We start from the raw sequence: 11,011 nt of genomic DNA on the forward strand, positions 1-11,011 counted from the left end.
ACCAGTAGTTATTGTCACTGACAAGAGGGATAGCTCGGTGTTATTGGTGATTGCTTTTCTGCTTCAGCAGCATGGATAACGCCTTCCAGGACTACGAGAGCTACTCCCAGTAGGGATGTGAAGGAAGCGCCATGATATTCTTCAGTACTTACGAACTAACTGGACAGGGAACTGCATTTCGGTACATACATTACAGCTGAGGCTGTGTGGTAAACAATGCATGGATAGATGCCAGGATCAATTCATTCAATATACATTTATGGACACTAACTGGGTTCCCAGGACTGAGGAAACACAAATGGTCAACATAAAAAACCCTTTTCTCATGGAGCACATATTCTAGTGAAATAATGGATGGCTAAATAAATTCCAAATAGGTATGAGAGTTCCTCAATTGTTAAATGGTTTCACCAATAGAAGAATATGCATGCCTCAGTCTGGATAGACCCGAAGAATTAACATTACTTTGCTGTAGAGATAAAATTGCCCTTTATTTAGAGAGGTACATGCCAGATGCATGAAGAGGGTTCAAGATTAAATCAGTGGGGGACATGAAAACAGTGTTTGTTCCTTCCCTATAGGAAAAACATCTCCAGGGCACCACACACACAGTATGCTGTAATATTATTGAAAAGCAGAAGCTAATGTGGATCAGTCCAGTCATTACATTGTGTCCAGGTAGCATAAAAAAGAAGCAAAGGGAAAGGAAATCATTCATGGCACAGGTGATAGCACCTATTAACTCATCTTAAGGCTGACTAGGGAAATACCTTTGGGATGGTTTTATTTTCCCACACATATTTATGGTAAATCAACGAAGCACCGAACCTTTAAATGCTAACATTTACCACTAGGTGCGTGTGTTTCAACAATTAAAGTAGACAGCGAGTGAGGTTTTCCTCCATACCGACGTTCCTTCTTTAAATTTTCAAGTAAGAAGAAAAAGAACCAACAACAAGTGTATAGATTCCTGAGGACAGAAACACCTCTAGGGCTCCAGGAACCAAAGCAGAGGGGAGTTGATTAAGAGAATGAACTGGGTTGCTGGTAACTGCATGATGAATTAGCCCTGGCCAGCTACTGTCCTCAGGTTTGCAAGTTCTGAAACATAACTACTATCATGGCACTCAGCTGTGTAGGGTTTTAGGGCTCTATGAAAGTCACAAGATCCTGGCGTATAAACATGATTGTCAATTTACAAATCTATGCTGGACTTTATCTCTGAGACTGAGTACATGCTTTCTGATGGCCATGAACATTTGGACCTCCAAATTATACATCAAAAGGCATGGATTAAAACCAATGAACAGGGATAGGGAACATTGCTCAGGAACAGTGCTCGTGACTAGATACACAATGTTCAATTCCTAGAACTGGAAGGGAGGAAAACAAAGTAACTGGGGCTTGAAACTTGACAGGTCTGAAGACATTGGTATTTTACTATGATTAGAAACAAAGCAATTGTGGACTGAGGGAATAACTCTATCATAGAGTGGTTGCTTTGCAAGCATAAGGACATGAGTTTGATCCCCAGAACCCATGTAAAAAGTTGAGTGGAGCAGTAGTCACTTGGGAATCTAATGCTGGGAAGGCACACACAGGTGGGTTCCTGGATGGCTTATTTGATTATCCCCAGGCTAGTGAGAGACCATACCTCAAAACTAAAGTAAATGAGGAACAATACTCAGGTTGTCTTCTACCCTCCCCAGTCATGTGCCCACATTCATGCTAATGAACTTTCCTCATATTCACATGTGCACCAGTACACACATGAACACACACGATTGAAAACTTGCCCATTATAGAGCTCATATTGCACAGTATAAAGTTCACAGTGCCCTGTATGAAGCTCACAGTGCCTTGTATGGAGCTCACAGTGCCCTGGGTGGAGTTCACAGTGTCCTGTATGGAGCTAACGGTGCCCTGTGTGGAGCTCGCGGTACCCTGTGTGGAGCTCAAGGTACCCTAGGTGGAGCTCACAGTGCCCTGTATGGAGCTCATGGTGCCCTGTGTGGAGCTCACAGTATACTGTGTGGAGCTCACAATTCCCTGTATACAGCTCACAATACCCTGTGGGAGCTCATGGTGCCCTGTATGGAGCTCACGGGGGCACTGTATGGAGCTCACTGTGCCCTGTATTGAGCTCACAATGCCCTGTATGAAGCTCAGAGTACCCGGTGTGGAGCTCACAGTGCCCTGTATAGATCTCACATTGCCCTGTATGGAGCTCACAGTGCCCTGTATTGAGCTCACAGTGCCCTGTATGGAGCACATAATGCCCTGTATGGAGCCCTCAATGCCCTGTATGGAGCTCACAATGCCTTGAGTGGAGTTTATAATGCCCTGTATGGAGCTCTCAATGCCCTGTATGGAGTTCACAATGCCTTGAGTGGAGTTTATAATGCCCTGTATGGAGCTCTCAATGCCCTGTATGGAGTTCACAGTACCCTGTGTGGAGCTAACGGTGCCTTGTATGGAGCTCACAATGCCTTGAGTGGAGCTCACAATGCCCTGTATGGAGCTCACGGTGCCCTGTAAGGAGCTCACGGTGCCCTGTATGGAGCTCATAATGCTCTGTATGGAGCTAACAGTAACCTGTGTGGAGCTCACAGTGCCCTGTATGGAGCACAAGTATCATGTATGGAGTTGGAATGCCCTGTATGGAGCTCATAATGCTCTGTATGGAGCTCACAGTAACATTGTGGAGCTCACGGTGCCCTGTATGGATCTCACAATGCCCTGTATGGAGCTCACGGTGCCCTGTATGGAGCTCACAACGCCCTGTATGGAGCTCACGGTGCCCTGTATGGAGCTCACAATGCCCTGTATGTTGCTCACAGTATCCTGTGTGGAGCTCACAGTGCCCTGTATGGAGCACACAGTATCATGTATGGAGTTGGGGTGCCCTGTATGGAGCACACAGTATCATGTATGGAGTTGGGGTGCCCTGTATGGAGCTCTCAATGCCCTTTATGGAGCTCACAGTAACATTGTGGAGCTCACGGTGCCCTGTATGGAGCTCACGGTGCCCTGTATGGAGCTCACGGTGCCTTATGTGGAGCTCACGATTCCCCGTATGGATCTTACAATGCCTTGTATGGAGCTCACAGTGCACTGTATGGAACTCACAGTGCCCTGTATGGAGCCCTCAATGCCCTGTGTGGAGCTCACAATGCCCTGTATGGAGCTCATAGTGCCCTGTGTGGAGCTCACGGTGCCCTATATGGAGCTCACGGTGCCCTGTGTGGAGCTCACGGTGCCCTATATGGAGCTCACGGTGCCCTGTGTGGAGCTCACAATGCCTTATGTAAAGCTCACAGTGCCCAGTATGTATTTCACAATGCCCTGTATGGATCTCACAATGCCCTCTATGGAGATCACAGTACCATGTATGGAGCTCACAATGCCCTGTATAGGTCTAACAATGCCCTGTATGGCGCTCATAATGCCCTGTAAGGAGCTCACAGTAACCTGTATGGAGCTCACAGTAACCTGTGTGGAGCTCACGGTGCCCTGTATGGAGCTCACAGTACCCTGTATGGAACTCACGGTGCATTATGTGGAGCTCACAATGCCCTGTATGTAACTCACAGTACCCTGTGTGGAACTCACAGTGCCCTGTATGGAGCACACAGTATCATGTATGGAGCTAGGGGTGCCCTGTTTGGAGCTCTCAATGCCTTTTATGGAGCAGTGCCCTGTATGGATCTCACAATGCCCTGTATGGATCTCACAATGCCCTGTATAGAGCTCACGGTGCCCTGTGTGGAGATCATGGTGCCCTTCCTGCAAGAGAATACACTTGAATAAGGGATTTATAATGTTCTGATATACATGACAGTGTTTCTCTGTGTAGCTAATACTACAGTGGTATAGAGCTCATTTGACCTTTATGACCTCATGATACTTTAATTCTGAACTTATGTGTATCCTTTATCGAACTTATTACAAATCTTCCTAGGCTTCCTAGTGTCTAGTGTGGAATTTAGTGTGCACCTGTTAGAGTCAAACATTGATTTTCAAAATGTGAAAAAAGATTCTCAATTAGGATTATGGGAGCAACTGGTTAAAAAATTGTAGATGACTTGGAATGTTGGGAACAGGGAATGTCTCTGGACAGACACGGTAGAAGTTTCTGGGAAAGGACATGGCAAATGTTCTGGGGGACTGGCAACATTTCATTCTTTGGGTGGTTTGTAGACATAGAGGTGTGTGTGTATGTGTGTGTGTGTGTGTGTGTGTGTGTGTGTGTGTGTGTGTGCATGCCCATGTGAAATATCAATGACCTGTGCATAAAGGTTGACAACAGTTCACTGTACATGATAACTTGATACTGTAAAGCCGGGCTGGAGAGATGGCTCAGCCGTTAAAGGCTAGGCTCACAACCAAAAGATACTGTAAAGCCTAGTTAAACATTAATCACCTCTGATCTTTGAGTCTCAGTTCCCAAGGACATGTGAATATTTACTGTTAATTAATACTTTAGATAATTTGTGTGTGTGCAAACACATGTATAAGCATGTATGTGGAGAACAGAGGACATCCGCCAGTGTCATTCCCTAGGAGTCACCACATCAGTGAGTGGAGTCTCTCACTAGGACCTGGAGCTCACTTATGAAGCTAGGCTGACCAACCGGTGAGTCCCAGAGATCTGGCTCCCGGAGCTGGGATTCCAAGTGCATACTGCCACGCCCAGATTTTAATGTGGGTGCCAGCAATCAAATAAATGCAGGTCTTCATGCTTGCTCCTAAGCACTAACTGAGCCGCCTTCCCAAGCTCCCCTCCTCCCTGATGATCCCGTGTACATTGAAGTTCGAAAAACATTAATGGTGTATGCCCACACACGCACGTGCACACACTCATACACAATCAAAATCACATTTTCAGCATCTAAGACCAAGAAAAAGAACCAGAAACAGAAGCATCCCAGAAAGCACAAGATAAACATCACAAATACAATCAATATTCATAAGCTCAGAACCTTGGAGACTCGAGTCAATATAGCAACATCTGTTTCCTACACTACCTGACAGGTCTCTACACGCCAAGCTAACATAAAATTGGAAAGAGCCCTTAGGACATAAGGACCCGCTGAGAGGAGAGTGTAGAATTCCATTCCCAAATTCACCTGTGCAGCCAGCCCTTCAGGCAGGACCATCCCACACTGCAGTTCTGAATATATATATACATTATGTAGCCACACAAGGGATTCAAAGAGGTAGGATTGCAATGCAGCTCGTGGAAAGAGCACTTGTCAAAAAATATACCTCCTCTAAAGCAGGCAAGTGGAGGGGATGTTTGGAAAAAAATCTCCGTCTGCTGGAACTCTTTTGAAGGCTGAGATGGAAACCATCTGCAGTGTCATGTCGTGGCTGTGAATGAAGAGCTCTCCTGGCTCAGGACCAGATGCTCTGTGCTTGAGAGAAGGAACTAGGAGAGTATCTATAGTCCAGGACTGCTGCAAGGATTTCTCCACTTTGGTCTCCATAGGTGGTAGGGTTGCCTGATGCTCTGTGGTTATCTTGAGACATGTTCCGTGCCATGCTATTACAGACGCCTGCAAGAAATCAGCCATACTTACAGGGGAAGCTTCTACCTGTGTGCTTGTAGATTGGGGGAGAGTCACTATCTACATCAGCCTCCTGCCTTTCGTGTTTTCCTTTAACAATTCTAGATTCTTGGAGCAGTCGCTTTAATAAAGGGAGCTCCTGCTAAAAAGCAATTTCTGGGCTGCAAGTGAGTAAGAAAATGTTTATCTAGGGTCTCCCTGTGGACATGCAGCTAAGGTTACAGTGAGACGCAATCCCCAGCTCAGCCTTCATGACTAATCCTCTACCTTACCATATGGCCCCTTCCCTGCTAACAGTAATCATTTCCTCCAGCTCGCGCTCCACTGCCATGCACACACCTGTTCTTGCAGATCTATAACAGAGTGTCGATTTCCCTGGGGGGATGGCAAAATGACTCAGGGTGTTTATCAGCTGGCAACACTGCCTTCCTCAGAGACCGTTGTGTGTACACAGCTCTTTCTTGGAAGACGAATCACAGTGCCTGCCAGCCAGAAGGGACCCAGAGGATAAGCTAGACAACAGATACAGAAATAGCAGTCCAGAAAGGCAATCTTACTACGGGTTACAGAGCCAGGCAGGGATAAGACCCACACCTCGGTTACTGCTCCAACCTTGGTTGACTTGCTATTTCCTAGTCTTTTGTTTTTCTTAATGGAATTTAATTTTACAGAAGTTCACAACATTGATCAGCAGATACAGAATGCAAGCACTCTTGCCTGTACACATGCCCCCCCACCCCAAATTCCTAAATTTTTAGTAACATTCAGCCACCTCATGGAGTTTAGACCCAGGTAATAACTTTCCCCACATTTACTTGTCATGTATTTGTAGAGGAGGCAAAGGCCTATTGGAGTCCCTTTAAGAAGGATTCCAGAAATGTCCTCATTCTCCTGAAACCAAATAAACTTCTCTACCCCACCTCAGCAATTAATCCTATTCCCTCCCCACTGGCAATAGATCATGTCTCCCAATGACAATGCTCTATTTCCTTCCAAACTTCTGGAATTTCGCCACCTCTACTCCCTGGCATTTATCATGCTCAGTGGTTTCCAGGGAAAAGCAAATACACTGAATATTTGACATCGCTCATGTCTTTGTCTTACAATGTTCATGGTTTTATCACATCAAACCATGGTTACTCCAGGGACCTCTCTAGTGAACAGCTGCATTGAAGCTGTCTCTTACAAACTGGCAAGGATGTTCATACTATTCAGTATTCTGAAGGCTGTGATCATGGACCATTGTCCTGGCCATGAATGTTCATGTTCAGGACGAGTCGCCCTCTTCCTGCCAAGAATGATCAGCAGATGTACCCCTGCTTCCTTTAGTGTGGTACTTCTTAATTTGTCAATCTGGAACTATGTTAATATTGTTCTCATTAGATCTAAGATCTTTTAGGCCAGTGCTGTACTAATCTGACAGCAGAAGTGAACATATCTATATACCATATAGACAAAAGTATATAGATATATGTGCAATTCAAGAATTTAACATTGCCAACGTATACGTGTCCCATTGTTTGTCAATAAAAATCAACATGGTCATTCCAGATTGCCTAATTGAAGATGGGGAATCTTAAAATTTTTCATGATACAGTTTTATCTAGTGTAGTTTTGATGGATAGAAAAATCAAAATAGTAATCCCAAGGTCACAGGCATCTGTGGGAAAATAAGGAGTACTAGGCTAGAACCTTTCATGATGGCTTCCCAAGTTGTCCCCATTGTGTTCCCTGTGTGACCAGACTTCCTTGCATTAGTGTCTCTGTCTTTTCACCTAAAGCAATGGTTCTCAACCACTAAGGAGTCAAATGAGGCACAGGGGTCACATACCAGATATCCTGTGCAACAGGTATTTACATTACAATTACCAACAGTAGCACAATTACAGTTATAAAGTACCAATGAAAATTATTTTATGGTTGGGGGGTCACCACACTATGAGGAACTGAATTAAAGTGTTACAGCATTAGGAAGGTTGAGAGCCACTAACCTAGGGCATTGTCTCCTCCTCCAATGTCCTGGGAATGTCATGGGCAGCATCACCCAAAGGTCCCTCTCCCACTTCAGCTCTCTAATTCCACACAGAAACAGAGACAAGCCATATAGTGACTTGAGATCCTTTGCTTGGGTCTTCTAATGTCTTAAATACTGAACAGAGATGAGACCCAACACAGCAGAAGAAATAAAGGACTTGGTTCTGAAACCAAGTCTGAGTCTGCCATGTATCAGATCTGAGACTTATCAGGTCACTGAATTGAATTTGTCTCACAGCTATGCCTAACTCCAACTCCTTTATCATCAACTTGGGGAGAGCACATTGCCTTACTGGGAGAGCAAAGGGATTTAACGCATTTTGCAAACTACGTCGTGTTCTGTGAATGTAAATAACAGGAAACCAATTCGTCTAGCTCTAAGGACAAGAGGACACTCACAGGACTCATTCAGGCTTCCAATATCCCTGTACCAAACCGGATAATCACAGCCTCACCTTTCCCCAAAAGTCTTCAATATGAGAAAGGTGGATAGATGAAATGAAAGAAATGTTTTTCTTCCCATTAATGTCTGCTTTCAGACAAATGGTTTCAATCTCCTGTTCGATGACATGGGTTCTTTGGGAAGATGTGGTTCATTTTGACACGTGACTGTGTGCCCTTGGAAGCCATGACACCCTGTCCTAGTCAGGGTTTCTATTGCTGTGAAGAGACACCAAGACTACGGCAACCCTTATAAAGGAAAACATTTCACTGAGGTGGCAGCTCTCAGTTCAGAGGTTCAGTTCACTGTCATCATGGTGGGACAGACGTGTGCAGGGAGACATGATGCTGAAGGAGTATCTGAATCCTACATCTTGATCCAAAGGCACCAGAAAGTGGTCTGTCTCACTGGGCATGACTTGCGAATAAATGAGACCTCGAAGCCCACCCCCACAGTGACACTTCCTCCAACAAGACCACACCTACTCAAGGCCACACCTCCTAATAGTGTCAACTCCCTTTGGGGGCCATTTTCTTTCAAACCACGACAGACCCCATGGCATCTCTGCATGCAGGGTGACAGATTTCTCCTCTTCTATGTGAAAAGTTATCAGGAGCTACGTGACAGTCATCCTCGTAAGGTTAGCCTCCTGCTAACAGGCATTTTGCTTTACTTCTGATCATATCCTTGGAGTCTGGCATAATATAATAAATGTTTACCATATGAACAGGTCACCTTCCTAGTTTCAAGGATGGACCATTGGCTAGTTAATAATTGGTACTATAAAAGTCCACTGGTAACACTGAAAATGGCCATGTAAGAACTTTGAAAGTGAAACTCGAAATGCAATCTGGCTTTGAACTCTTCTGCCCAGTGCCAGACACCTTCTTGGTACCCACAGCCGGCCTCAAAGCACACATGTCCTGTCATGACAGGCATGCCTGTTGTGGCACACAAACACCGTCCATGGAATCTTACAGAGTGACATTTTAAACGTAAGAAGGCCTTTTCCCCTTCTTTGTTCCACATTCCACAACGCCTGTGTCTCATATCCATTTCCCTTCGAAACCAGTGAATACTCCCTGCCAGAAGACATCCTGGGGAAGAGAGAGGAGAGAATGGGAGTCACCATGTGTTGACAATGTTCTTGTGCAGAACCAGTGCGAAGGGTAATGACATGTCACACATCCTCCAGTGTCCGGTAACAAAAACAGGCAGCTCTTCCAGAATTCTTTAGAGCAGCTGTTGCCCTGTGGAAGATGTGATCTGTCAGCCAGAGCCAGCGAGGCCCAGGAAGGCAGTTCCTGCCAAAAGCTGGAAGAGGCTTAACAAAGATCCAGGAAAAATAATTTTCACCGAAAACAAACATGGAAGTGATTTTTTTTCTTCTTTCCCCTGAGGCCTGTAAGGGGCTCTAAAGTGACCTTCCAACATGACCCACAGATTGCTCTTTACTTTTTATAAGGCCGTTTATATCAATCACCAGTTCTAGAATATATCTCTATTTCTTTCTCTACCCATTTTCAGAAAAGTAAGTGTTGCGAGCCAGTGATGACAGCAGGTCCCAGGGACCACAAGGGCTTAGCGTGGTAGTATTGCAGCCCTAGTATTGCAGCTGGTGCAGGCAGATCTGGGTCTGAGCTTTCCCTACAGCCTCCTGGCTGCAGCTTCCTCATCAGGAATTCACCCAGCCCAAGCGTTGCACCCCCCAAGTGGATCGCACACCTCCTCGGCACCTCATCCAGCTCTTCAATCTTCAATGCCCTGCTGAGCAAGCTTTGAAAATCTGTGCCCTTTACCACCTGGGGCTCTGGAGACATTTAAAAAGGGGGTCAGCTCAGCATGGTTTCCTGTTACAACCAAAGAACAAACTGTCTGGTCTCAGCATGGAGTTGAGTAGCTTCAACCAGAATTGTAGAAAGCCATAGAGTGTGTGTGGGGGGTAGAGTTCAACCCCTCTTCACCGTGCCTTTACAGCGTGACATCATTATTCTGTTGAAAGTGAAGCTCTGGACTTCAGTTGCCCCTTACTTCAAATGCAGGCTTCACATGCAAATTAAAAACTAAATGACCCGGTTGCTTGTCAGCCTGGAGTGGCCAGGTCTCGGCCTTTCAGTAACAGGTACACTTGTTAGATTTAGCGACCCATGGTTCTGAAGTGAGCTCTTCAAATCAGGGAATGAAGTCATTTGAAATGTGGTGGTGGTGGTGGTGGTGGTGTGTGTGTGTGTGTGTGTGTGTGTGTGTGTGTGATGTTTTGTTTTTGTTTTTGAGACAAGGCCTCTGTAGGTAGCTCAGGATACCTTCAAACTCTTGCTCTCCCTGTTTCTGCTTTCCATTTGCTGGAATTATAGACATTAACCTTCACTCCTGGCTCAGGCGAATTTTCTGTTTCAAGTTCCTTAACCTCAAAGCAAAACTCAGCTGACATGTTTCCACCCATTAAAAGTGGAGGTGTCTGGCTTGCTGCAGGACCTCCTGCTAGAACCATCTACAACACAGGAGATGCAGCATGTGCCTTCCAATGACAGTCCCCATATACAGAGAACTAGTGATAGGGTACTGTGACCGTGCAACTCGGCTATCAATGAACACTGCTTATCAATAGCTCTCAACATCAATGGTCTCAATTCCCCAAGACAAAAAGACACAAGAACACAGAATGGATGTGAAAACAGAATCCAAGAAACACACCTTAACATCAAGGATAGACATCACCTCAAGGTAAAGGGTTAGAAAAAGATATTCTAAGGAAAATGGACCCAAGAAACAAACAGGGTAGCCATGTTAATATCTGACAAAATAAACTTCAAACCAAAACTAATCAGAAGACATAGGCAAGGATACTACATACTCATCAAAGGAAAAATCTAAGAAGATAGCTGCAGTTCTAAACATCTATGTATCAAACACATGGACACTCAAGTTCATAAAAGAAACACAGCTATGAGTCTCTGTGGTTACT

This window comes from Mesocricetus auratus, unplaced genomic scaffold (assembly GCF_017639785.1).
Source record: "Mesocricetus auratus isolate SY011 unplaced genomic scaffold, BCM_Maur_2.0 Super-Scaffold_100011, whole genome shotgun sequence".
NCBI classification, from domain to species: domain Eukaryota; kingdom Metazoa; phylum Chordata; class Mammalia; order Rodentia; family Cricetidae; genus Mesocricetus; species Mesocricetus auratus.